This window comes from Aricia agestis, chromosome 5 (assembly GCF_905147365.1).
Source record: "Aricia agestis chromosome 5, ilAriAges1.1, whole genome shotgun sequence".
NCBI classification, from domain to species: domain Eukaryota; kingdom Metazoa; phylum Arthropoda; class Insecta; order Lepidoptera; family Lycaenidae; genus Aricia; species Aricia agestis.
Genome location: NC_056410.1, coordinates 7,735,066 through 7,751,625, shown reverse-complemented (window position 1 = coordinate 7,751,625; position 16,560 = coordinate 7,735,066). Strand labels below are relative to the sequence as shown.

The window sequence follows — 16,560 nt, the reverse complement described above, 5'->3', positions numbered from 1 at the left end:
CCGTAATAACATTTCAGGAAACTGTAATTAATTATAATACCGAAGATTTAGAGATCGGCCAGAGCGGGCGCATGGCCTCTGCAGTCGGAATACAAATCAAGCTGGTACGTGCCGTATCGTGCCGATAAATATTACTATATCATAGCTGCCGGTCACATGTGCGCCGTGATTTGTCCCTATTATGTGCTAATTGGAGGCTTTTATATTTTTGGAAAGGTACAAAAGTATAAAATAATATTTTTTCAAGAAAGCAGGCGGTAACATTTTCAGGGTTTCGTACCTAATGGGTAAAAGCGGGACCCTATTAGTTCATACTAAGACATCGATATCAGCTGTCCTTGTTCTGTAAATGTTTAGGCTTTGTTCGGACTATTTAGTAGATGGTTTTAAATGTGAAGTTTGCACAAATTAGGTACTTACCATGTTTTTTTCGAAACCATCGCGTCGTAACATCAAGTCAAAAACATCAGCACCTACTTAAAAAATGTTTGTTAACAAAAATTCAAATATCAGCTGATCCGTCCCACAACAAACCTATGATTTCCACGAAACAAATAATAATTTAATATTCAATTTTGTAATTTTCATTTATCGGGGGCCTATTTTTCGTTTCATTTTCGGCGGGGCCCGCTAATTCGTTTTTTATTACGCAAAACAGCAATGTAAGTACCCCATGAAATAAATTAAATCCTTACATAGTAATTTTGTGCTTCTTTTAATATCTTTACCGTTAAATATGCCCAGAATTAATTCATAAAGGGGAGCAGTATGATTTATTTCCTGTACCTTTTTATGTTTGATTGTAAAAGTAAATTTTATTATATTTTGTTTTACGACAACGTTAGGAACCTACGATAATGGTTAACTTTCTGAAGTAACGAATGACTTGGATAATATCTAGGTAGGTATAGGTACAATAATATATTGTATTATTGGGTTGATCGTGCCCGGAACTATATGCCCTAGCGGGAAGTGGTGCACCATGGGGTTTTAATGGGTTGAAAAAGTATAATATTATATTGTAAATGAAATTGCCTTATTCAATTAAGTATCGCTGAATATAATAACATAATATAAAACAAAAAAAAAACATTACATTAATACAATAATTGTCTTCTTTTTAGCACGCTGTTATTTTTTGCTCCCAATAATTTTAAAGTACGATTTCACCATATTACATCAAAGAAAATTCATTTCATCGAGCGAAGTTGCACATAATTTTAATACTGTTGAACAGTTATAGGGCCCCGTACTTCTACCATTCGAAATCTAAATATAAATCTGATATTATTTTCACAGAATCGTAATCAAAACGTTATCAGAAGAAGAAATTAATTAATTGAAAGTTCAGTGAAACGAGAATGGCGATGCCTTACAAAGTTATCCGAAATTAATGTTGTAATTGCCTTACCACGAGGTTTCCACTTAAGTATATTACAAGATATTTATACCATGCCGGCCAATGGCACGTACATTTCAAAACAAACTTTGCAGTTTATACGTGGGAGAGCCATGCTTCGGCACGAATGGGCCGGCTCGACCGGAGAAATACCACGTCCTCACAGAAAACCGGCGTGAAACAGCGCTTCCGCTGTTTGGCCGAGTAAGTGAGTTCACCAGAGGCCCAATCCCCTACCCTTTTCCTTTCCCTACCCTCCCCTATTTCCTTCCGTACTCTCCCCTATTCCCTTCCGTACCCTCCCCTATTCCCTTCCCTACCCTCCCCTATTACCCCTTAGAAGGCCGGCAACGCACCTGCAGCTCTTCTGATGCTGCGAGTGTCCATGGGCGACGGAAGTTGATTTCCTTCAGGTGACCCGTTTGCTCGTTTGCCTCCTTATTTCATAAAATAAAAATTAATAAAAAATAGTTTGTACCCGAATGGAAGGAGGGCTGTTGAAAAAGTCTGTAATGTGTATCCATGTACGTGTACATCGCTCTAAAGCTCTAGCACGGTCTTTTTTTATAAAATAAGGGCAAACGAGCAAACGGGTCACCTGATGGAAAGCAACTTCCGTCGCCCATGCACATTCGCAGCATCAGAAGAGCTGCAGGTGCGTTGCCGGCCTTCTAAGAGGGAATAGGGGAGGGTAGGGAAGGGTATAGGGTAGGGGATTAGGCCTCCGGTAAACCCATTAACTCGGCGAACGGCGCGCAAGCGCTGTTTCATGCCGGTTTTCTGTGAGAACGTGGTATTTCTCCACTCGCGCCGGTCCATTCGTGCCGAAGCTTGGCTCTCCCAGGTATAAATTACTAAATAGTTCACCACGGATTACTAAATAGTTACTAATGTACGTAAGTTCGAGCTAGATATAATGTATCGTTCATTAAATCATTTGTCAGGCTTCCTTTTCATGCTGCGGTCGTATATCACGTGTTTCCCGTAGTCCCACCTTCAGGAGCAGGAACACCGTTGGGGTTATAGTGAGTAGTACCGGGTGCGGATACTACATCCGCCCCGAGGAGTCCCACATATCTCGGTGGTCCTCCCCAGGCCCCGGGGATGCATAAATGCATTCCCCCAACGATAAAAAAAAGGCTTCCTTTTGATGACTGAATTACTCTCAAGTTGTAATATTATGTACAATAAACGTTGGCACAATAAACGTTCAATTCCAGAAACATGAATTATTATTTAAGATTGATTGTCATTCAAAATATCGTAGTGCGCACATTGTAGTGTGTGTAATGTTTTATTGAATAAATGATAAAAGCATAATTTTAAAGCAATGTTGGCTCGGTGCACTCCTTCTCCATAATATAAATTACTCTGCGAAATTTCATACACCTACGTTTCCGCAATATTTCGATCATTCGTCAAAAGGGGTCCAAAGTTTTTTGCTTACGTATTATAATCTAATATATACAGGGTGTAACAAAAATAAGTGATAATACTTTAGGGTGTGTACGTGTTCCTTGTATAGAGTTCACTGTGAAAGTAGCAGCGCTGACCAAAATTTTTTTCACTTTTGTATGGGGAAACTCGTGACGCTCGGACCCTTGCCCGTACAAAAGTGAAAAAAAAATTCTGGTCTTTCAGCGCTGCTACTTTCACAGTGAACTCTCTACAAGGAACACGTACACACCCTAAAGTATTATCACTTATTTTTGTTACACATTGTATATTCTAAATCTAGAGTATCATGTTAGCCTGAAGGACGAAGGTCCTACTTTAGGGGTGTCAACGTAGATAAATTATCCCTTTTCGTAGCTGACGCTTGTTCCACGTGTCAGAATAATAATTTATCAGCATAGTGATCACCCTGAGGACTGCCAAATAATCCATATCCATACTAATATTATAAATGCGAAAGTGTGTCTGTCTGTCTGTCACCTCTTCACGCTCAAACCACTGAACCGATTTTGCTAAAATTTGGCACGGAGATACTTTGAGTCCCGAGAAAGGACAAAGGATAGTTTTTACCCCGGAAAAATGTACGGTTCCCGCTAGATAAACTGAATTGCGGATGTCATCTAGCATTAAAACTAAATGCTACAGTTAAAACTATAAAGTCTACTACAAAATAAAAGTTCTTTTTAACTTGAAAGTTCATTTAACCATTCTTTATCAAAACTATTTCCTCAGCTTTGTTAATGTCCTGTGTCCTCATGTATTGTGATCCAAAGCATCCATAAAGATCTGCATTTTATCTGAAATTAGTTCAGCGGTTTTAGCGTGAAGAGGTAACAAACAGCCAGCACACACACTTTTGAATGTATTATATTATAACTAGTATAATAATAATATCTATGGACGCTTCACACCACGTCAGTCTGGCCCTTTGCTCAGTACCTGAAGAACTTGTGTTACGGATACCAGACAACGGAAATATATATTTTAATACTTTTTATACTATTCATATATTTAAGATTTTTATTGTATTATGTACAAATATATATTACACATCCAGACCCGGGAACATTGAAAACTTTTTGTTCCGTCGGCGGGATTCTAACCCGCGACCCTCGGCTTAAGCTGCCACACGCTCAACCATTGAACCACAGAGGTCGTCAATATAGATAAGATAGAAAGCAACACTTCAAGGCTTTTTATATCACCAAATTAATGCTATATACGCGTATTACACATATGTCTTATGTACTAATAACCTTTGCCAAAACTTGAAGCTTGTCACAGAAAAAGCCCCGTACGTAATAATGAATTCATTAATTTCTCCTCGCGAACCCGCGCTCTAATGCTTTGAGCTTGATTAATGACAGATACCTCGAGACTCGAGAGTCGAGATGGCTTTCAGATCGCTCGTAACACTGATTTTGATTGCTGTGTGTGTTGATAGAATTTACTACTTATGAGATTCATCCGTACTAATACTTATTCTAATGAATGCTAAAATACTACGAAGTTTATGTTTGTTTTACAAAATTAAATCTTATATATAAAATTCTCGTGTCACAATGTCAGGCAGCGTACTCCTTTGAAACGGCTTTACTGATTTTAACCAAATTTTATATGCATATTCAGTGGGTCTGAGAATCGGCTACTGGGTACTTTATATATTGATAAGTGCATTTTTTGAATAAATAATAGTAAATTATTACAACTAGAGACTCACGGCGACCAATTTTTGTGCGACGGGATAGCGATGGACGTTGCCATGGTAACATACTTATTTAGTCACTTCAATAAAATAATATGGGCGAAATACTTTTTACCTATTATGGCAAAGCAACGTTTGCCGGGACAGCTAGTAGAGTTGTAAAAAATACAATATTGTAAATAATTATGACATGTATAATATGAAACAAGAAGGTGGACAATATAATATTATTTGTATTGAACCCATAAAGTTTTTTTCTTTGAATTTTTAATCACTCGGCTATAACATTAGTCGTAGATTCGAATAATGTAACTAAAAATATGAATAAACCTGTCAAACAAATTTTTGAGCTACATAAAAAAACTGTGCTGATTAAAACTTACGTCTAGTTAAGGCGTTAAATTCTTTCGTCGTTACGGAAAAAGATTTCACGTGAATTCCGCGGCACATCCAATGTAACATAAAAAATACAACTTGTACTTTTCACCAAGTTTGCTGGTGACATAAATCCACGTCAAAATTGCTTTAACGATTCCGAGTGCGCCTACTTCCTTTGAATAAGTATAGAGATTACGCCGAGCACGCAATTCCAGCTAACTTGTAATGAAGAAATAAGTTTCGAACAGGGTTGCCAGGCCGGAAAATATCTTTAAAAAATAAAAACGTTTTATGGTTGGCAACCCTACTTTTTAACTGACTTTCAAAAACGAGGAGGTTATACGTTCGGCTGTGGATATGTTTTTTTTTTATGTATGTTCAAAGATTACTCTGCCGTTTGTGAACCGATTTTCAAAATATTAGGTTTCACTCCAATTTGGTCCCATTTTCACAAAAGTGGTGATCTGATGATGGAATCCATGAGTAATCGAGGGAACTCCTCAAAATTCAAATGGAAATATAATGTTTTTTTTTTTGGTTTCATATCAAGTATTTCAGGCATATGTTACCAAAAAGTAAGATTTTGCACCAGGATACACCTAGTTTTAAATTTAAAAAACATTTTGTCATAGAACTCTGTATTATTAGCTGGTACCGTCTTCAAAATAATGAAGATAGTGTAAAGAAATATTTGAGGTTTAGGAGAATTATGCCTAAGGCACTCCAAAGAGTAAGAATTATTAATTAAGTATATTTAATACTTTTTTGTTCATTATAAATTATTATTGTTTTTACCCTGGAAGTCGGTTTTAATTTTTTGTTAAAAATAATGACGGTTAAGTTGGTAGCGTGATAGAGGCTTTAATTTTTATAGTTTCTGTCGTTTACCGTTTCGTTCTGGTTCTGATAAATTGGAAAGGTTGAAGCGTGACTACTAAATTGGTGTTTATTTTATACTTAATGTCAAGATAACGACATACGATAACGAAAAGTTTGTTTATTAAGCTCACGTTTAATTTAAAAGGAAAATTGATTTTTAATTATTCATAAACTGTTTCTCTAAAATATATTAAAAATAAGGGTACTTACAAGTTCTTTGGCTATATTTTAAGATAGCAAAAACAGATATGATTTATTACCATAAGAAATAGTATTCAGACTATTCTAAAGTGCAATAGAACTTAAAGAATACAATCGCTATTGTATTGCTTGAAAAGAACTTTTTATTTACTACTGTTGTAAAGAAAAAGTACACCTGTAGGTCATATTTTACAGTGCTAAGCGCGGCGCCTGCAAAAAATAGCCTTTGTCCAAGCTCCAGCGCTTGCCGGACACACCTCATTAGCGCAGAGTAAATAATATTATTGTACCTACTGTACTATATTATACTGTGTAGCTGAGTCGAGAGAGTAATATAGTGAAAGATTATAATAATATATTTAAAGCCACTCCTTGCATATTTTGGCCTTAGGATTGTCACCAAATAGAAGGAGAGAAACACGTGTCGTATTACAAATTTAAAGTTCTGGTTTCGTTGTACTAAGTACTTGGAAAAAATCTTTAAAATAATCGACATAATATTTTGAGGATTTCTTAGTTTCTGCTCCCTTGACAATGTAATCGACGCGCTAAAATAGTTTCAGGTGTTTATGAATGTTGCATCGTTGTAGGTGTATATGAACAAGGAAACTATAGTATAATGTGACTGATCACTGATATACCTACGAAGTCAACTATGAATGTCAACAAATTGTAATAATGACAATGAAGTGAAAATAGTCATATCTTGTCGGCCTTATATCTAACGTAAACCGCTTGTACTATGTAAGGATAATATAATAACTTTATTCCTCCCGAGATATTATGAATACAGAATTGTTTCGAGTTATAATATGCAGAACTTAGCGTTTAAAATAAAAACATTCCACATATTAATTATATCTATTACTACAGGAATATAATAATTGATAGATATGCATATGTCGCAGCGAAATGAGGATATCAAGGATTTCACGAAATCTCTAGGGATATCACGAAATCCTGGTAGAAGTAGTAGATGTCGATTTTTTTAGAATGACGGAATTTTTAGTGAGGAGACGTAATTAACAAAAATATTGTTAATTATGTCTCGTCACTAAAAATATCTTGAGATATAACAAAGTACCAATTTATCGCTAGTGATAATATTATGTCGTTTCACTAAACTAAATCTAGTTAAATGTCAGAAAAACGAATACCGCCGAATAAAAATCGAGCCACGCATTAGAGGACAAAGCTTTAATACCTCGATCGTGGGAATCGCAGACATCATATACATCTAGATTCCTGAAGCAATAAAATGTTATTGTTTGACTAGTAGGACGATGATAGTACATACATCGGATATGGTTATAAAAAGGCGGTTCAGCGCCTGATTTCTTGCCAGTTGTGTCAGCTTATTCGTGGGCGAAGGACTACCTCAGCCAGTCGCAATAATTGGACACTATAAAATGACTACCAAAACGGAAAACTTTTTTTTATGAAATAAGGGGACAAACGAGCAAACGGGTCACCTGATGGAAAACAACTTCCGTCGCCCATGAACACTCGCAGCATCAGAAGAGCTGCAGGTACGTTGCCGGCCTTTTGAAAGGGAATAGGGTAATAGGGGAGGGTATGGATGGGAAGGGAAGGGAATAGGGGAGGGTAAGGAAGGGAATAGGGTAGGGGATTGGGCCTCCGGTAAACTCACTCACTCGGCGAAACACAGCGCAAGCGCTGTTTCACGCCGGTTTTCTGTGAGAACGTGGTATTTCTCCGTTCGATCCGGCCCATTCGTGCCGAAGCATTTTTGTTTTTTAATTTGCAAGCAAGTTTGATTTTTAGCTCTCACAAAACTATGTGGGAGCTTAAAATCAAACCTTAAAATTTCTTCAATGTAATTTCTCAGAACAGTTTAAAAGACAAACGCCGACTAGTCTAAAATATAGTTATACTTTACTCCAGTTATAATCTTCAGTGTAATTTCTAAGAACAGTTTAAAAGACAAACGCCGACTAGTCTACAATATAGTTACACACTTTGAACGCTACATGGGTCCTCTATCTCCTGTGAAGAGGCAATTTTATGTGTTTGAATAGGGCGAGTGCACTCACATGTTTCAAGTGTATCTCGCTACTGCGGGCAAATGTATACTGTTCTTGTATCTGTTGTTTTGAGTTATATAAGACTTAGGGCCTGTTTCACCACTTCCTGATAAGTGTCGGATAGGCTATCCATAACTTATGTTCCAGATACTCCTGTTATGGTGAGGATAGCCTATTCGGAATTTTTCAGGAAGTGGTGAAAAATCCAGAAGGATTTTGATATCATACATTTTGTAAACTTAGAAAGTTTACAAAATGTATGATAATATAAAGTTTTTATTCTGCATAATTATTATTTTTATATTTTTCCCCTCCATCCAATCCATCCCTACAAAAAAAGTGCATTTCGCCACCAAAGTTTCAACAAACGTCTTTGCAAACTTAGACGATTTTCCCCGATCATTGTTTACCTTCAAACGAGGCACAAATTGATGTCATCTCCATACCGTTACGAGTACAATCGTAAAGTGAATGTTATGTTCACCCGCGTCGTAAAGTCTCCCACACTGCTGTACTTACACCTTGACCGAAGTAATTCACTCCGTTTTTATATTTTCAGAGCCTATTCTGAAACCGTTCGATATTTTTTCATCCAGGCGAAAATTTCAAAAAATTTTCAAAAAAGGTAGGAATTTGACAGTATTAACAATAAATATTTGCATAATACTAATTACACTATCATACCGAAGTATGAAATTAAATTAAACAGATTTAAATTCAAATTATCATAACATGCAGTTGAACAGCTCGAGAAAAATATTTTAATGTCCATACACTTAATAACATAAAAATTAGGATACAAATTAAGTACTACTTAATAACATTTTATAAAAAAAAAAACAAAGCAAGATAATATATAATTTTGAGCAACATTTCATGTAATTTCAAAGAATACAATTAGTTATTCTGTTTCGGAAAATTTAATACCAGGTAGTTTATTTTGTACTATCTATATACTTATATACTTATGCTTATGCTTATAATATGCTTATTGCTTATATTACTTATAATAATATTATAAAGAGGTATTTGTTTGTTTGTTTCTTTAATTGTAATGAATAGGCTCAAAAACTACTTGACCGATTTTAGAGTCCCTGCTTTGTTTACAATTCGTCGTACATGTTATCGCTCATCTAAAGTGATACGAGTTCCTGACATAAAATAACTAGTTACCTTTATTGGATGTTTGTCGTTTTAATAATAAGTGTTACGATAGCAGTGTAATTGATATATTTCATTTACCTTATAAACTCCATAAATACAATTATTATTACAGTCTAGTTTAGGTGAACGCCAGTGTCGTTCATATAGTTTTAAACTGGAGCACGGGTGGACTGGGGTGACAGATAAAACTGTGATATAATCTATGTAATAAATAATAATGTACTATCCAAGAAATTGATTCATTGGCAAATAGCAGTCCTACTTCAGTTTGTCAGGTTATGTCAGCTAGATTTGACGTAACATGTCCAAATTACGTAGGTTCGCTTAATTAAGGTCTTTGGCTATCTGCCTATATCTTTGTCCACACTGTGACTTTTTCTGTTCGTCAAGGGCATGCGTTATAGTGCAGTCAACAGCGAACGTGAGGCATGCCCGTGACGCATGCCCTATGACCGTATCCAAAACTTCAAAAATGACAATATTGGCGTTGCGTTCCTTGACGCATTCAATTATTGAATGCGCTAATATGAAAGTTGATGACGAAAATTGAAGATAAAAGTGCACAGTGTGGACATAGCTATCACTTCTCTGATAGTACCTACTCAACATAATTTATAAAATGTAATCGCTCAAACCGATTTTGGGAGCTCTGTTTTACGGTACCATCTAAACGCCATTTTGCGTACGCGATTTTATGCTGCATTCTAAGGCTAAGTCTTCACGATGCGGATTTTATGCGTGAGTCGTGACTAACAGTCATAATATAATATACAGGCTATAACAAAACTAAGCGATAAAACTTTCTTTAGTTCACTATGAAAGTAGCAGCTGAAAGAGTAACTTTTTTTCGCTTTTGTGTGAAAAGAATCATGACGCTGAGGCACTTGCCAATACAAATCACAAAAAAAAAGTTGCTCGTTCAGCGCTGCTATTTTCAGAGTGAACTCTATAAGGGACACATACATATTATACTAAAGTATTATCACTTAGTTTTGTTAAGCCCTGTAGACCATACGCTGCATGGTGATAAATACAAAGGATAGCGACAAACTGAAACAAACCCTGATGCGTTGAGTGCTGAGTGATACATAAGCGAAACAGGGACGTCAAGACTTTTCACCAGCTACATTAATTTATTTTCTATAGTTAGTCTTTTTTTTCTTTTTTAACTATAATATATCGGTATGAATCATAGCAAACAATGCGCTCTGCCCTTGTTCAAGTCAATGATTCAACGGCATTGACGGATTGCATAAATACTTAATTATTAGCCGCAAGCACAGAAACCTGCTCGTGCAACCTTCATACGATTTATCCTGTATCTCGACATTCCTCGTTGGCACCACTCAGCCCAACCAGGTCAGTGTTGACCCATTTGATTTCTACAATCTTTCAAATTTCAAGCGCTGTGTCTGCGTACACGTGTGCCTGAACATGTGCCCTGATCGTGGATGAAACATGTGACCCATCTGATCTGATCGATGTTTGTGTCTATAAAAACTCCAAAGTACTAAAGCTAATATGATGTGTTATTAGGACGGTTCCCACCTGGCAATTTCCTAAGGAGGTTTCCCAGTTAGACACTATCACCGTCCACGCTGGAGGATATACTATATTTCTTTTAATGATCCGAAATGGCAACAAGCTACATTACCGGTGAAACACGGTGGTTTGGGCATCGGCACTTTTTTCGACAATAACACCCTACGAGTAGAAGTGGCACTGACACTGGGCAGCGAAGTGCACGAGCTTCATCGCTCCCCTGTGGTTCTGAGGTTAACGCTTACGGTAACCACGGGCTCAGCTGCATTAAAGCTGCCGATCGTTTCACTAGACACCATGCACTTAACGACATTCTTCGCCGGGCTTATGTCGGCAGACGTACCATGCGTCCTTGGTTTTAGCTGGAGCGACGGCAAACACCCGGACGGCCTATCCTCGATTCCATGAAAGAAATGTCGTTGCCACATGCGTTTAGTCCATTGAATGAATCGCTCAAAGGGGGGTCTAGAGTGCGTGAGCGGAATCGTGAGATTTTTTTTCGGAAACGTGTACAGAGTAACTAGTTCATAAACATACTAAAAGTCCTGGACACTAGGGGTACTGGCGGAGTGGGGGGAGGGGGGAAAGGGCCCATTTTTGTGTTTTTCACTTATATCTGAAAATTGGTGCGTTCTAGAAAAAAACCTCGAATGTTTTATAAAATTTCTTACCGTTTTTCAGTTACACCTTTTCGAAAAGTAGGGGTAAAGTGTGGAAAATGCCCATTTTTGTGTTTTTCAGTCATATCTCAAAATTGGTGCATTCTAGAGAAAAACTTTCAAAAAATAGTTAAAAGACCATTAAATTATCTACAAATTGCATCTAAAACATTTTAAAAATATGCGGATGAAGCTGCACATTGAAAACCTACCTTTACCTAAACAAATAATGTCCAGGAACGAAATAGAGCAATCAATTGCGTCATCGTGCTCCCGGGACTGACGTGCAAATTAAACGGGAACGAAATCCCCCAATCAACGTTACGAACACTAAATATTTTCAAATACACCAATCACTTTAGTGCTAGTTAGATAGGAATAGTCCTATCACACATCAATCAATCAATCTAATCGAATACATTAATTTTTGTGGGAAATATATTTATGTTTATTTTGTCATAAAAAACTAATTTATAGCTTTGAAAAGTCTTCGAAAGCGATATAGACCTCATATTCTCTGTGATTATTATCAATATTAGACGTGAAAAATCACTGCTAGCAATTAAGGATTTTTGTGCTTTGGTTCTTAGTAATATTTTTTAGGTGAAAATAGCTATAACTTTCTGACAAGACATTTTCTATCGAATTCAAATTTTATACCGCAGTGTCGTTGTTATTTTATTTGTTGACACGAACTCGCTTTCATCAAAAGAACAACGTACAGTAAGCGTATAAGAGCAAAAATATTATACGTAATTTAATTAAATAATTGTATGGAAAAACACATTCCTGATGAGAATAATATTATGTATTTATAAATCAGATTAGCTAGTTTTTATCCAATTAATAAAAATGCGTGAAGAATATTTATGTAAGAATTATTAATTATATTAATTATACTACCTCTACAAGGCTCTTGATAGTTACCATCATCATGATCAAGCATAATTGTCTTATTGTCTTATATTAATGCTTAGTCAAATGCAAGTCAAGTTTAATAGATTACTCTGAAACCAAACTAAAAATTTTAATAGCATTTGAAGGCTGTTCTAGCCTGCACTCTTTTGCATTTCTATCGGTAACACTGACATGCTAATATAATATCTCTAATATCTCAATAGTCTTACAATGATATCTCCCAAGTCTCTTCTAGAGAATAACAGTAGATACACAATCTCAAACTATACATCTATACTGATCTCAGTATAGATCTATAGTTTGAGATTGTGACAAAGTGTTAAAAAAGATTAAAAAAACTTTTTTAACAGTTTGTTTAATAATTTGAGTGTACGCTGTTTCATAATATGCACGCTCTCGGGACAATGTTATCAAAACATCCTCCTCTACAGCAGTATATGACAGGTGAATACTGAATAACCGTTTCATAGCATGTTGTGTACGTCGAGTCTAACACGTGTCCCGACGCGTCAGCGTGGCGTAAAAGCGCTCAAAGCGGATATTGGCTGGCTCGCGCCGTGTGACGACTTCCGGGGCTTGTTGCCATACGACATAATAGACGGACGGTGCACCGCAAAATGTAAACCTATTTACACAATCAATACGGTATCGAGATAATATCTGGAAAATGTACACTGGAAGGCGATTTTCTCAAAGCTGGATTTCTACTTTACTGCGTTATAAGAGCGAGGCTGCAGTTGTCTCGTTACGTTGCGCCACAGCCGCGACGCTCCAACGTTTTACAGATATATTTTTTTAATGAGCAAACTGTCACCTGACGGAAAGCAACTCCCGTCGCCCATAGGCACTCGAAACATTAGAAGAGTTGCAGGTGCGTTGCCGGCATTTTAAGAGGGAATACACTCTCTTTTTTTTCTTTTTTTTCAAAGGTTTGACATACTGCCCGCTCTGTTGAGAACACCAAGCTTCTTCGAGGCTAATTTTCATGATATGCCAAATTGATCCGTTACGTCGTCATCGTGTGTTTTGACGGATTTATGGAAATAAGTTTAATGACGCTCTGCGCTGACACCATATTGTATTGTATAGCGCGCGTCACCACAACGCACCGCATCGCAACTAAGTAATGTGGCTTTGCAGTCACATTTGCAGTTGCAGTGTGGTGAATTTATTACATTAATGAAGTATAAAGCCAGTCAGAAGCTTAATGAGGCTTCCTAGATTAAATTAAAACTATACGGGTAACTCTCAACTATATTAAAATCAACCGGCCCGTTGGCTGGTATAATCCATACACCACACTATAGGGATACGATATTTCTCAATATTTAATACCATAATAAAAGTCAGTATAGTAGTTGTGTAATGGAGTCACGTGAAGACCGATATTAATCACCTGAGGTTTGGGCCGTTTTCAATAAAGGGATTGACTATAACTTACCAGCTTAATGGATTAATGTGCGTTACTTAATGCCATGTTGTAATTGCAGTTATTTAGGGACATTATGGCGTTTGTTGTTTCGGATGAAACAGCGTTTCCCTTTTCAGTCCAAGATGGCGGCTTAGGCCTGCGTTAATAAACCGCTCTTACCGCTTATGCCGGCTCTTGATATAGGCGAACGCGTTGGCCAACGCGTCTGCAGACGCGTTGGCCCAATGTGTAGAACGGGCGTTCGCGCGTTGGCCGTAGGTATTTAGACGTTGGCCGACGCATCTGCGAGCTTGCCGCGCGGGTCGGAAATGCCGGCAAAAGATCAAAGGACATTTGTCGCAAGCTTCGCGCTCCATCCACACATAGGCCGCGCGATCAGTTTGCCCGGAGTTATAATTATGATAATTATTATAATATGTAATAATTTTTGTATGTAATAATTTAATAAATAATAAGTAGGTAATAAAATAATTACTTATATTATTTTAATATTATAAAATATTATGTAAAAGTGAGTTTATTTCTTTGTTTGTTACGTTTTCTCGCCTTTTATTTATTTATTTCCAGAATACTCTTTAAAAACTTTTTCTTGTCCACATTTACAAAGTAATTATAAGCTGTGAATAAATAAACAGCTGCAGCTGTTAGCGACTAAACATCCATTTTGAATCCGTCCGCACATTGGCGCGATCCAAAGCATACTGAACGACCTTCCTATGTGTGGATTACTCACAAACGCCGTTGCAAGCGCACTGCCAACGCGTCTGCAGACGCGTTGGCCAACGCGTTCGCCTATATCAAGAGCCGGCATTAGATAATGTTCAAGATCATTATTGAGATGTTTTTTTAAGGTTCCGGGTTTCTATTTATTGTACCTACTCAATACTCATGCATGTCAAAAATATTTTAATTATATTGAAATTAGAGTAATAATTACTTTAATTTTAATCAAAATTAATAGTTAACAATTTTAATAAATGTGATGTAAGTTTGGGCTGTAAAAACTCCTCTTTTGTAATTAAATATTGTTATCTTGGATTTTACATAACCCCTTTTAATATCTATGATTATTATTTATTACGAACAAGCATATAATTTCATTTAAAATTTTATAACATTATTAATATAATCTTATAAAGTCAAATACTGATAGTGTACTTTTTATGTCTTAATTCATTTTGAATTGTATTAGACAAACTTAATGCGACGTTAACACAGATCTAGAAACCTGGATATCACGTTTTAATAGCTTGTGTTGTAATTCGTATTGCTAGACTTAAGCGATTGTCTTCCTTGAATATTATTGCATTGAAATACATGAAGTAAGAAGAGGAAAAATAATTATATCAGGAAGTATTTGATGCAGCTGTGAGATTTATAATCTAAATGCTAGTCGATATCTTTTGCTGCTTTAAAATGTTTGACCTGGGACAAAATTTGCATCTGAGTAATAACGACGCAAAGTATTATGGCGCATCCACACATGCCGCCGGCTTTCAGACTGCCTAGCCACCGAAGCCGCCGGCATATGTGGTTAGCCGGCGGCAGGGCCGCCGACCGTGCCGTCGGTATAAGCCGGCGGTATGTGTGGATACAGCATTATAACACAGTGAATCAAAGCCTCAAGCCTCTAATTTAGATGCTAGTCGCTTTTTAACCGACTTCCAAGAAAAGAAGGGGTTTTGATATTCGGCTGTGGATATTTTGTGCTGCTTCAAAACGTTTAATCTTTATGGCGATTCACGATTACCGTATCACGTATGACTTGGATTCGGAAACTTTACGATCATTGGTAATTGCCTAAAGCAGTAAGATTTTATTGGACGTCGCGCGATGAAGTTTCCGAATCCGAGTCGAATTGCGCATTGCGAATCAGGGCCCTGTAATCGCATCCAGTGCTTCACCACTCCCACAAGTGTGTATCCGCTTATTGAGCACTCAAGAAAGCCCCCGAGTAAGTTGGAGTGAAAACATCGCACGCAATTGGTTCACGCGAACACGCGATCAGCTCGCGTGACGCCTGACACGCTTCAACATTAGAGGCAGAATGATGCAGGTGCCTTTTAGCTACGTTTGATTGATTTCCACTTAATTTCACCAGAGACCAGGAATAAGTAATTAATGTAAGGAGTTTTTTGGACTTTCCTGTTAGTCTAACTGCCGCACTCAGAGTGGAACATTAATTAATTTAAAATTTTAACATAAGCCTCTTACATTATCTGTCAAACTCTTCATTTATTTCAAGGTTAATCATAAAAATCGGCCAAGTGCGAGTCGAACTCGCGCACGAATGGTTCCGTACCGTTATAGCGCAAAAATAGGCAAAATTTATGTTTTTTGTATAGTAGCCCCCCTTAAATTTGATTTTAATTTTATTACTAATTATTTAAGTACACATATTTTGAATATTTTGTGAAAATTTCAAGTACTTATCTGTTGCCATTTTTATATTATCCAGCAGAAAAGGGCAAATAAAATCACGTTTCTTGTATGGGAGCCCGCCTCAAATATTAATTTTATTTTGTTTTTAGTATTTGTTGTTATAGTGGCAACAGATATACAGAATCTGTGAAAATTTCAGAAGTCTAGCTGTAGCGGTTCTTGAGATACAGCTTGGAGACAGACAGACAGACAGATGGACAGACAGACGGACAGACAGACGGACAGACAGACGGATAGATAATAATAATAATAATAATATTCTTTATTTGCATAAATATGGTACAATAAGGTGTTACTATAATTCTAACAGTGCTTCACATATTTTGTCAATTTTCTCGACG

General features: G+C 36.8%; 1 long non-coding RNA gene across 1 annotated transcript; it reads right to left on the bottom strand.

The window, feature by feature from the left end:
- Positions 1–1,129: 1,129 nt before the first annotated feature.
- Positions 1,130–11,362, bottom strand: LOC121727307. Its single transcript, XR_006035647.1, has 3 exons — positions 11,195–11,362; positions 4,334–4,338; positions 1,130–1,141 (listed from the first exon to the last, which is right to left on the bottom strand). It is a non-coding gene; the product is annotated as an uncharacterized LOC121727307 (long non-coding RNA).
- Positions 11,363–16,560: the final 5,198 nt, after the last annotated feature.